The sequence below is a fragment of the Lissotriton helveticus genome, chromosome 6, assembly GCF_964261635.1.
Source record: "Lissotriton helveticus chromosome 6, aLisHel1.1, whole genome shotgun sequence".
In the NCBI taxonomy this organism is placed as follows: domain Eukaryota; kingdom Metazoa; phylum Chordata; class Amphibia; order Caudata; family Salamandridae; genus Lissotriton; species Lissotriton helveticus.
Window position 1 is genome coordinate 351,940,983 of NC_136067.1, and position 13,250 is coordinate 351,954,232.

At 47.5% G+C, this 13,250-nt stretch overlaps 1 long non-coding RNA gene across 1 annotated transcript in view; it reads right to left on the bottom strand.

Annotated features, from left to right (window-relative positions):
- Nucleotides 1-12,561, bottom strand: part of LOC144761359 (uncharacterized) — a 153,359-nt gene extending 140,798 nt beyond the window's left edge. The window contains exon 1 of the long non-coding RNA XR_013595683.1: nt 12,452-12,561. This is a non-coding gene — a long non-coding RNA (uncharacterized LOC144761359). The remainder of the gene's footprint in view (nt 1-12,451) is intronic.
- Nucleotides 12,562-13,250: the final 689 nt, after the last annotated feature.

Consider the following 13,250-nt stretch of genomic DNA (forward strand, 5'->3'; position numbering starts at 1 on the left):
ACTTTACAAATGTTTTTTGGGCTGGAGCTAGACTAGTAAATCAAAATCATCAAATGTACACACTTTCCCAAATGTTGGGTTAGATTTAGAAAAGTAAATATCACCCCTTTGATTTATGTATTTTTTGCAATTTCTGCAAGACTGTAATTACAATAGCAGATCGCAACCCCTTCCTTTATGCACCTTTCCTACTTTTTGTGGGATTGGTGTTAGAATAGAACATCTCACCCCTTTGGAATGCACTGTTCCAAATTTTATTTGTAATGAAGTTACAATAGTAAATCGCACCTCCTCCAACTATGTACTTATGAAAATGTTTGTGGGACTAGATTTGCAATGGTATAGCTCACCCCACCAATGTAAGCATCTTCTGCTATGTGTGATAGACTGGAGTTCGAATACTAAGGGGGTCATTATGATGGTGGAAGGACCGCCACAGCCGGGCCGGCAGTGGTGGTCCTTCTGCCATCACCAAGCGTATTTCCCACTGCCAAATTAGGATGGCGATGGGTACCCCGGCAGACGCAAAGTCCATCCGCCGCTTCACTACCAAAGGAAATCGCATCGATTGCCTGGCGGACAGTGCAGGGCCCCTAAAATGGTGGCGGTGCCTAGCAGGCACTGTCTGCCGAATTAGGATGTGGGATGGCAAAGGCCTTTTCATGGCGGCATAGCAGCATGGAAAGGCTGGCCGGGATTGGGTTTGGGGGCCCGTTGTGGGCCCCCCTTGTTTGGGGGGGTGTCAATGCAATGGGGGGGTATTTCCATGCACCAAGTCGTAGACACCGCGTGGTGCCTGCCACGTAGTGCAGGGGGGAAATGCAGTGCAAGCACTGCAGGGAAATGCAGTGCAAGCACTTTTGACATTGCGTACGTTGCTGCAGCCAGCAGCACCGCCCGCAATGTTAAAAGCCCTGTATGAACCCGCCAGTATGGTGGGCGCATCCTAATCGTAGTGGTAGGACCGTCGCATGTCTGGCGGGCGGTCCCAAACACCGCTACGATGACGTGCAGCCCTAGTCTGCCTGCCATCATAATCAGCCTCTAAGTCTCACCCCCTTGTTTATGCACTTTCTCATAGTTTGTGGGATTGGAGATCGAATAGTAAATCTGACCCTGACAAAATGAAAACATTCTTCCCAGTGTTCCCGATGTTTCGTGTCCTGCAGTTACAATAGTAAACCTAACTCCTGTAATTTGTACATTTTCCTCTATTTTTCTAATTTTGATGGATTCGAATGTATGCAGTAAATTTGACTCCCATCATTTATAGACTTTTTCCAATGCTTGTAGATATGGAGAGGTAAAAGGGTACATTTTAACATACTCCATTTATGCATTTTACCAATTTGTGTGGAATTGAACTTTACCAGCTCTTAATGTATCCTTGTTTTATTTTATGAGTACTAATTTGAATTCGTTTTTAGGTTTAAAACAATATTTTTAAAAGGGTTATCTAATTAATAAACAATTATTCAAATTAATAAATGTTGAATTAGTTGTTATATTCAATGTAAATGATATATCTTATATCTTTTTTAAACGATTTGAAATAAATATATTTTCATAAAAGTACAACGCTTTTATTTTTCAATAAATATTAAGAATTATTGCAAAAATAATGTACATAATTTATATCTATAGGTTAAAACAATATTGTAAAAAATGTGTTTTAATTTGGATAATTAGAAATATGATGAACATTTTTCATGTTTTCTGTTAACAAATTAAAATGTAATTAATGTTTTATAAAAAAATACATTATATTCTCATTGTTTTGTATGCAAATATCTCTATATTTACATATATATATTTATATATATGTTTTAAGTATTTTTGTATAATTCATTATTATATTACATATTTTTAAGTGTAATCGTATTTTTAGAGTAATATATTTGTGCATTCTGTATTATCGTAGCTCACATTTTTGTACCTAATACATTTTTTACCATAGCTATTTTTGTCGACATTATCATAACTTCATACTTCAGTATTTGATATAACAATATTTGTGTTGTCATTATTGTAACAGATAGCTTTAACTTGGGCTCAGTTTAGGTAAAGAAAAGGCAAAATGCCTTGACAAGTCATTCAGTAAGTTCTTGGCCGAAAGGGATCTAACTGGTACAAGATTTTTAGAAACACATCGAAGAAAGGGCTGATGTGCAACTTTATCATCAGACTTATCATCTGACTTAGATTTGGATAGCAATAAAAAATGATCTACATCATGTAGGATGTGCAAATCTGGACGGGACTTAATACATTTCCTTCACCATTCTATAAGTACAATGGAGAAACTTTCGCTGATGGATTCTCCTCCAGATTCACCTCCAGATTGCCAGTGCTTTATAAATATAAATTTCAATTCATTTCATTCAATATCCCCCACAAACGAGATGATTTTTGATTCCCGCCTAACTTTGAGGACTTTGAGTGACATGGTATTTGGGGAAGTAATAATACACCCAGTCAATACTGATGGCACAGTATACTGCAGTTGCTGAGTGTGAGTTGGCATCTCACGCCTGGAGAATTGGTGAATGCCACTGTCAAATATCCTTTATGCAGATGACCTGCTTTTGCTCTGCAAAGTGTGAGTTGGCATCTCACGCCTGGAGAATTGGTGAATGCCACTGTCAAATATCCTTTATGCAGATGACCTGCTTTTGCTCTGCAAAACTAAAGTAAGGCTGCAAAGGTTAATCAACCACTTAGCAGTGTATGCAGTTGACAACCAGTTGGAGATCACTCTTAAGAAAACCAAGGTCATCTCGCTAAACCGGTGCATTTCAAAGCAGAGCAAATGGCTCCTCAATGGATGTACTATAGACAAGACAACCAGCTATTTTTATCTAGGGGTCAAGGTAGACTCGAGGGCTTTGTTTGCATTGCAAAAGGTAGCCATCATCGGAAAAGCTCCGGCATTAAACTTCGCCTTCTCCCCTCTAGCGAAATCTCTCCATGGTCATACGGCCACATGCATCAATCTTGCCGTTTGCGAATCCTTAATTGCGAATATTAGGGAATCGCAATTAAGAATTCGCAAACGGCAATGCATGAATAATTCGCTTTTTTTTTTAGTGATTTCTTATTTTTCCTTAATTGCGATTCACAATTTGCGAATCGCAATTAAGGAAAACCCTTCCCATTGATTCCTATGGGCCAAGAGGCCCATAGGAAACAATGGGAAGGCATTTACAATTTGCGATTTCCAATTTGCGAATGGCAAATTGAAAATGCAATTTCAAGGGTGTCGGGGGGGCCAAAGAACCCCTCCCTGCACCCCTGAAATTAAACTTAAGTGCAATGTACACACACACATGTCCCAGGGACATGTGTGTGTGTAAAATGCAACTTTCAAAAATGCATTTTTGTGCATGTTTGAAGATTTTCGGTAAATTAGCATGAGGTTCAACCTCATGCTAATTTAGCACTTCCAAACAGCTAAATCGCAATTTAAAAATGATCATGCATTGCATTTAAGAACTCTGAAATTGCGATTTCTTAAATGCAAACGCAATTTTAGAAATCGCAACATGATTGCGATTCCTAAAATTGCGAAATACATGATGCATTCCAATTTTGATAATTGCATTCGCAAACAGCCGAAAATTGCGATTCGCACCGTTTGCGAATGCAATTACCATTGATGCATGTGCCCGATAATCTTAAACTCCTAGTTACAGTGATCAAGTCAAAACTGATGCCAACCCTCTCATATGGAGGTGAAATAATGTTAAGTTCAGACACTAACCTGCTGGATAACATCACATGCAGACATACAAGTGAGACTTTTATTTACTGAGATCGGCATTGTCAGCACAAGTTAGGCTTGAGTTCTCGCTGGTAAGGCAAACCCTAGCCAGGCCTGGGGCATTCATACAATGCTGCCGCAATCTGAAGAATACTGTCAAGCAGTCATTAGCTTACCAGGTCTGGTCTGAAATCAATCTCCAAAGAGAGAAGGGCGGCTACAAAAGGTATCTTGAGGACAGCATTATTTATGGTTTTTATTAACTGATAAACTATTTTCTGCATTGCTGAGTGTGATAGTGCCTCCCTATAAGACCGAAAGGAGGGCGAACACTGTAATAATGCACGTGTTCACCATTCTGAGTTGCATAACATGGAATTCTACATTTACCCTACTAAAATTTCACCAGGTATTACATGGCTGCTCTCATTCAGTTCTACTTTAGCAGGGATTATAGAGATGCTCCCTATGCAATGTAAGAGACAGCGACTGAAGGTCAGACAGGTCTCGAATAGGACTGTATGAGATTTAAGTGGATAGGTTTTCAGAGAGAAGATCTATTTGCTGATGAAGTCAGAAGGAGGATTGTTTTCATCAGACTGATGCAGAAACTTTGCCCAGTCCACTGATAGCTATCAGAATATTGTTAATATTTCAAAACAATTGGACACCATTATCAAGGAAATCAACAGATGGTATTTTTGTCAGTATATAGTCCCACAACTCATTCAGGGATCTTCAGGCTAATGGCTGTTTATTCATGCTATGTGCTACAGGGCAAACATGATCCCATGTTTTTGTACTGGGTTTGTGTCATATAAGTGATGCAAACCTATGTAAAATGTTTTTGGGGATTTACTGATTTAGATTTCAGCCCAAAACTTGTTTTGGGTTGGGAAATTACCTTATTTTAATGCAAAGCAGTGCAAAGCTTTACATTACTCTGCATTTAATGGGGCATTCCTTGGGTAGTACATGGCATTCCTATTCAATTACCCATGTTTTTGACACATAAAAAACGATTTACTAACAGCAGTAGGCATGGTTTTGAAGCAGAAAATAATGCCACTTGAACCAAGCGTAAAATAAATAAATGATTTTATTCCTTCCAACTTTTTCCACTTTGCATGTGTGCTTCACTGTACATCACACATCTGGCGACCGTGCGACGCAGGTGAGTGTGACCTAGTTTAGGACACCCCCGCGCCGCACGGCCACCAGCTGCTGCGTGTGCCTCCCGCCTGCCTGCCTCGCTGCCCCGGCCGCCGCCGTGTGACCACGCCCCCTGCCTCCGAGCGGCGTGGTCTCCCACGGCGTAGCGCTGTGCTCGCCTGACCTGCAGGCTCCTTTACCCCGCTATCTTGACCTGTGCCCCTCTGCATTTATTGTATTTTATTGTGAATTTGTATTTGTTTTTTGCCTGTTTGCCTGTTTCGCGCTCCCCCGTCTCATCCCAACCCGCTCCCTGCTTCCCGCCACCGCCGCTAACCACGCCCCCTTTTTTCTTTCTGTACCCTCCCCGCTCCCGCCTCCCAGCTGCTCCGCCCTCCCTCGCACTTGGCCATATATGGCGACCGTGCGACGCAGGTGAGTGTGACCTAGTTTAGGACCCCCCCGCGCCGCACAGCCACCAGCTGCTGCGTGTGCCTCCCGCCTGCCTGCCTTGCTGCCCCCGCCGCCGCCGTGTGACCACGCCCCCTGCCTCCGAGCGGCGTGGTCTCCCACGGCGTAGCGCTGTGCTCGCCTGACCTGCAGGCTCCTTTACCCCGCTATCTTGACCTGTGCCCCTCTGCATTTATTGTATTTTATTGTGAATTTGTATTTGTTTTTTGCCTGTTTGCCTGTTTCGCGCTCCCCCGTCTCATCCCAACCCGCTCCCCGCTTCCCGCCACCGCCGCTAACCACGCCCCCTTTTTTCTTTCTGTACCCTCCACGCTCCCGCCTCCCAGCTGCTCCGCCCTCCCTCGCACTTCGCCATATATGGCGACCGTGCGAACGCGCAGCGGTCACGCGCAGCGGGCGCGCTGATTGTGCGCCGAAGGCGCGCCAAAGGTAAGCCCGTCTGCGCCCGTCTGCGACCGGACCGCGCCCAGCGCCAGGACCCCTGGCCCCCACCGACGTGAGACGACCCGACTGTCCTACAACGCCACCGAACTCATCGCACTCAACACCGGCGGGATCCCTGGATGCTACCGAGCCACCCCGAGGCGCACCCACGGACCCTTCAGCTGCCACGCCTGCAAGTTCACCTGCATCCGGACCTGCCCCGCACCAGCACCCGCCAAGCCGAACGGATGTATGACGTTACAACGCATACTTTTACTCCGCATACCATTACAACGCGGTATTTACAACGAATACCGTTACAACGCATAGCGCTTAGAGGTGCTGGATAGTGGTAAGTATAATTTTCTATTCCAACACCAGTCCCCGTGGACACTAGGGAAGGTGTTGGATAGAAAATTAAACTTATTCCCTATCCTAGAGCGCCCCCCAGCGCAATGCGTTGTAATGGTATGCGTTGTAATGGTCGCGTTGTAGTGGTAGTGCGGAGTAAAAATTGCGTTGTAACAGGTGTATACCAAGCCGAACACCAGCAGCAACCACCTCAAGTGCATCCTGCTCAACACCCGCTCCGTCCACAGACACGCCATCGAACTCTGGAACCTCCTCGACACCACAGCCCCTGACGTTGCCTTCCTCACGGAAACCGGGATGAACGACTCCTCAGAGCCCGACATCGCCATCGCCATCCCAGAGGGATACAAGATCACCCGGAGAGATCGCGTCAACCAGACTGGAGGAGGTATCGCCATCCTCCACAGGGACACCACCCACATCACGACCAACACCGACGACACCCTGACTACAGCCGAACACCTACACTTCCAGATCCACACCGACCCGAAGACCACCCTCAGAGGCACCCTGATCTACCGACCCCCGGGACCACGCACACAATTCAGCGAGGACATCGCCGACTTCGTCAGCCCGCATGCCCTCCCCTCCACTGACTACATCCTCCTCGGGGACATCAACTTCCACCTGGAAAACAACAACGACCGCAACACCACCACCCTGCTCGACAACCTCGCCAACCTCGGACTCAAGCAGCTGGTGTCCACCCACCTCGCCGGACACACACTCGACGCCGTCTTCTCATCCAGCAAAGACATCACCTTCAGCCACGCCACCGGACTCCACTGGACGGACCACAGCTGCGTCCACTTCACCTTCAGAAGAACGACGATCCACCACCACCAGCAACCGGTTGCTCGAAGAAGCTGGAACAAGATCACAGCCGACCAGCTCGCCGCTTCCATGAGCCAGCACCCCCCCGCCAGCTCAGCGAACCCCAGCCAGGCCGCCGACAACCTCACGAAGTGGATCAGCAACTGCACGGACGAACTCGCCCCACTGAGGACCCCGCCCAGCAGACCCGGCAGCAAGAAGGCCCCATGGTTCACCGACGAACTCAAGAACTCCAAGAAGAACTGCCGAGCCCTCGAGAAAGCCTGGAGAAGGGAACCAACACCGGACAACACGACCGCCCTCAAGCTTGCCACCCGGAAGCACCACCAACTGATCCGCGCCACTAAGAAAACTGCATTCAAGGACCGGCTGGACAACAACGCACACAATTGCAAGGAACTCTTCAACATCGTCAAAGAGCTCTCCAACCCCAACGCCGGAAACAACGACATCACCCCATCGCAAGACGTCTGCAACTCCCTCACCTCCTACTTCCACAACAAGATCGCGGACATACACAACAGCTTCAGCTTCAGCACTCAACCGACGCACGCCGCAACCGAACCACCGCCCCCCACCACCACCCTCCGTGCCTGGAATCCGATCAGCACCGAAGACACCATCCGCATGATGAACTCCATCCACTCCGGATCTCCAACCGACCCCTGCCCTCACCACGTCTTCAACAAGGCCGACGCTGTCATCGCACCCCACCTGCGGGACATCATCAACACCTCCTTCAACACCGCCACCTTCCCGGAGAGCTGGAAGCACGCCGAACTCAGCGCTCTACTAAAGAAACCCACAGCGGACCCCACCGAACTCAAGAATTACCGCCCCATCTCGCTCCTCCCGTTTCCAGCCAAAGTCATCGAGAAGACCGTCAACAAGCAGCTGGCCGCCTTCCTCGAGATGAATGGATCCCTCGACCCCTCACAGTCTGGCTTCCGAGCCAACCACAGCACCGAGACCGCCCTCATCGCTGCCACCGATGACATCCGAACCCTGATGGACAACGGAGAAACAGCGGCCCTCATCCTCCTAGACCTCTCCGCAGCATTCGACACTGTCTGCCACCGCACCCTAGTGCAGCGCCTCAGCAGCGTCGGAATCCGGGAGAAGGCACTGGAATGGATCGTCTCCTTCCTCGACGGAAGAACACAGAGAGTCCGTCTACCACCGTACAAGTCAGAGGCCACCGAAGTCATCTGCGGCGTCCCTCAGGGATCCTCGCTGAGCCCCACCCTCTTCAACATCTACATGAGCCCCCTCGCGGCCATCGCACGCCAACACAACCTCAACATCATCTCCTACGCTGACGACACCCAGCTGATCCTCTCCCTGACCAACGACCCCGCCGCCGCCAGAGCCAACCTCCACGAAGGGACGAAAGACGTAGCCGAGTGGATGACGACCAGCCGCCTGAAACTGAACTCAGACAAGACGGAAGTCCTCATCCTGGGTTCCTCGCCCTCCGCCTGGGACGACTCCTGGTGGCCCCCCGCCCTGGGAGGCGCACCCAAACCGACAGACCACGCACGCAACCTGGGCTTCATCCTGGACTCCTCCCTCACCATGACCAGACAAGTCAACGCCGTCTCCTCGTCATGCTTCAACATCCTGCGCATGCTACGGAAGATCTTCCGGTGGATCCCCACCGAGACCAGGAAGACGGTCACCCAGGCCCTCGTCACCAGCTGACTGGACTACGGCAATGCCCTCTACGCCGGAACCACCGCCAAGCTCCAGAAGAGACTCCAGCGGATGCAGAACGCCTCAGCCAGACTCATCCTCGACATCCCACGACACAGCCACATCTCCGGACATCTGAGAGACCTGCATTGGCTCCCCGTCAACAAAAGAATCACCTTCCGCCTCCTCACCCACGCACACAAAGCCCTACACGATCAAGGCCTGAGCTACCTCATCAACCGCATCAACTTCTACGCTCCCAAACGACATCTCCGTTCAGCCAGCCACGCCCTCGCCGCCGTCCCCCGCATCCGAAGAACGACAACAGGAGGAAGGTCCTTCTCCTACCTGGCCGCCAAGACCTGGAACTCCCTCCCGACCGACCTGCGCCTGACCCAGGACCACCTCTCCTTCAGGAAGAAGCTCAAGACCTGGCTATTCGAGCAGTAGCAGCACTCCCCCCCCCCCCCCAGCGCCTTGAGACCCTCCGGGTGAGTAGTGCGCTATATAAATGTCTGTGATTGATTGATTGATTGACACATCCGGAGTGGGAATATTTTGAAGTTAGTCTGAGTATAGTATTTTCTACTGGAAGGGTACCCACTCAGTACAAACCCTGTTCTAGACATGACCTAGGCACCTGTGCATTATGGTGAAAAGGTGTTTGCATGGCGCAAGGCAACCTCATTGTGTGCCAGCAAATAGAGAGTAGGATAATGTCATTTCTTAGTAGGTACAGCTCTTTTCTGCTGTCTCTCTCTCTCTCTCATGCAGCACAGTGCAGCTACTCTGGTGGCTGCGTTGTATGTCACCATTCTAAATCTGGGCCCAGGCATGAGTATTGCAGTCACTGACTCCTCTGTTTTCATTCGGCCAACAACGGCTACCAGTCCGCAGAGACCTCCAAGCACTGTGGTTATTAAAGAGGCTACAGCATTCTGCACTATTCGCAAGGACTAATTGGGATTGTTCAGTGAGACCAGCTACAGCTAGGTTTAAACTGACACCTGCTGCTACCAGCAGTGCCTTGTGAGTGTTGGGAATGGGAGGCAATATTGGTCTCAATTCGGCCAGCCGGTTGTGTCAACAGCTAAGGCTCTCAGGGCCTCATTTATGAGAAATGACGTATCGATGCATGAAAGCAGCGATGCGTCACTTCTCAGTGTGCACTCCTTGCGACATGATTGATGTGTCATATTTAAAGTATGACGCATCATGTCGCAAGGAGTTCCAGATACGTCAGTATTTCTGACGTATCTGTAAGCGCAAAAGTCACGCATTACTGGGGTGTGTCACAAAAGTGACGCAACTCCAGCAATGCGTCCTTTCACATGAGGAAAGCCCCATGTTAAAGGGCTTGCATCAGTCTTACGCCTGCTGTGAGGCAGGCGCAAGATTTTGACGCAACAGCGTCCTAAAAGTGACGCAGTGAAATCTCATAGATTTCACTGCGTCACTATTACGAGGCTTTTTGCGGGGGAACGCCCCCTCTGCATACATTATACCTGACGCAGGTATAATGTAGCGCAGGGGTTTACAAAGTGACGCATCTGCTTAGATGCGTCACTTTGTAAATAGTGCGCAACAGTAGGCATGTTTTACGCCGCCGATGCGTCACAAAAAGTGACGCATCGGAAGCGCAAAACTGACGCAAGGCCTCATAAATGAGGCCCTCTGTGTATCCAGTATCAGATTTGAGTCCAGAATGGCATCCGGATTCTTGACTTCACGGGGCATATTTACAAGCCCAATTCGCACTGGAGCATCACTTTTCATGACGTTCCTGTAGTGATAAACACGTTGCCTTATTTACAAGGCAGCATTAAGCCACTTTTCATGGCTGCATTGTGCAGCACACATAGAAACAGCAAATCACCATAAATGATTTTGGTGTATGTGCAGGAGGGTATCTCTTTCTGCACATAAACAATCATTAAACAAATTGTGATTTGCAACTTCTATGTGTGCTGCACAAAGCAGCGCATACAGAAGTTACAAATCGGCATGCCAGATTGTTAATGTGCAGGAAGGAACAGCTTCCTGCATCATTCGCCCCAATGCAGACAGCCTTGACAATGTGCAAGGGTGCATGCGTTTGCGCTAGGAGGCTAGACTTAGCACCAGCGCTACGGGCAACGCAAGAATGCACCAGGTTCTTGTGAATACGGCGCATCCCTGCCTTTTCACAATGGCAGAGCAAGGCATTAGCAATGTTTGTTTAACGCCACACTTCGCCATTATGTTGTAAATATGACCCTACTAGTGACTGATGAATAAGGCCGTATGTAGCTGGATCCAAAAGAAAGGATAACTCTCGAATAATTATCTCAATCTTGAAACTATTGTGCAGAATCCCATTACAAAGCATCCATATCTGTGTGCCCCTATGGGCATGTCGAATTCAAGAACCGTAGATTTAACTTGAGAAAATAATATGCACACTTGCCTGTCCTCAGCATATGATTACAATGCCACTTACATACCCTAAAATATTTCAAGAGGCAAAAAAACGCTGAATAATGGTGGCGAATCAGAGAGCCCTGTGGGATTCTGCAAAATGCAAATCCTTTTAGCACTCTTGTAGGCTGAGAGATCATTCATGGAACGCGAAGACTGAAAATGTCAAACCGATTGATGTGATTTTTCTCAATGTGACATGCAAGGAGCAGCCTGCACGATCGGAATAATTCAAAGTATAGAAAACTGCACGCAAAGCAACCAGTAGCGTCATCAGTGAAGCATAGACTAACCCCGATCACGGCACCCCAAAACTCGATCACCACAATATCTATACAATGTTGGGGACAAAAACTGGACTGCATGCAAGAGAGGCATTTGTTTCTACTGAAATATTCCTTGAGTTGGGTGACCACGTGTGTTTTTTTGGAACTTTGGCAAGAATGGCATATTAGTGCTAGGCTGATTTTAGACCAAGACTGAATGATCCAATCTGTTTTTTGTTTTTTTTAATATCTCTATTTTAACTTCGTAGCTTGTGGCAGATTTTCTTCTTCCTGGTTTGAATACAATCATTTGACATCTCCAATCAAAACCTGATTGCCTATATCTAGTATTAAGTTATCAACATTTAAATTACATTGCTGAAAACCACAAATGTATTAGGTACTAGCAGCCCGTCCCGACGTTGTCCGGGAGCAAAAGGCTGCTTCTGGGCACCCGCCCGCCCCGACGTTAAGGCTGCTTCAAGGCCCCCTGCAATACTGACACCCATCACAGTTTTTATTTCATGCAGCAATTGTGCCTGCCACCAAATTATGCCATAACAAACTAAGCAGCGGGGACAGGACCACCTTGAATAACGCAGCGTCGCGCCTCCGTCTTGCTTTTAAATCAAAAGGGGCTTGGCAAAACTACTCCCCAAAAAATAATTTTAAAAAATGGAGCCCATTTGCTGCCTGGAAACAATCACCACGCTCACACGGCATTGCGTCTTTGAATGTGCTGCCAGGCCGCGTTGCTATGAGTGAACACCAGCAAAAAACAGGAACGGCTTCGGTGACCATCCTTCCATTATGTATACTTTTTTCTGTATTGGGGTCCATAGCAAAGGAAACAGCTCCCAACTCGAGAGTTGCAACGGTTGCACTGCACCCGAAGAGGGTATCGGAGGCATTGGCATTTTGTATCACCATTCTATGCAAAAACACTTATTTTAGGTGCAATGTGAGGAATTATCTAAATTTAACAAATTGTCTGCTCCTTTTCGCGCTCCAGGATGTCCCTTACCTCGCGTCCCCACTGTCGCCGCCGCTGTCTTCCATGCTCCTCCTGCCGAACGCCGCATTAGTTTTCCTCCCCACGGCTCCGCACATTTCAGTGAACCGGATGTCGGTTCCGCGCCGTCTTTACTTTTCCTCCCCACGGCTGTACTCCTCGCGCTCCTGATGATGTCAGCACGTTCGCGCACACGGCCGGCGCTACTTCCAAGGGACTACTTTTTATTGTAAGGTATATTTTTTGAAGAACGTATATTTATTGGGGGTATATAGCCTATGTCACTCTGCAGACCCTGCCAATTCCAATGATGTATTGGGTGTTTGGATTGGCTCTGTGGTTCCAGAGTTTACCCGCCTCAAAGGTTCCCAGTTCTTACTTTATAATAGTAGTATAGATTAGTGGTTTTGCAGTGATAGAAATCAGTGTGTTACTTTACATTTCTTCATCATTTGCAGAACACGGCTTTGTTAAGGTGTGAAATATATTTTAATGGTCTGAATGTACCGTAAAACGTATAATCAGCAATGACCTTTGTATAAATCATCGCATCCTGTCGACTTTGTTAAGTCTTCTTATTTAATGATGGAGGAAAATGTTTCTATTTTTCATTTCACAGCTAACGTGAAATTTCATTCATAAAAGTACAAGGCAGAAGCACGAATTTCAATTTTCAGAAGATTCAGGCAACATAAAGTAAATTTTGTATTTAATTGTTCCTCGTCGCATTTTAGACTACCATTGTGGTGATGAAAAAATGGGAATTATGCCAAAATCGTAATGAGGGTAACCGAAAGATTAGCTCAAATTA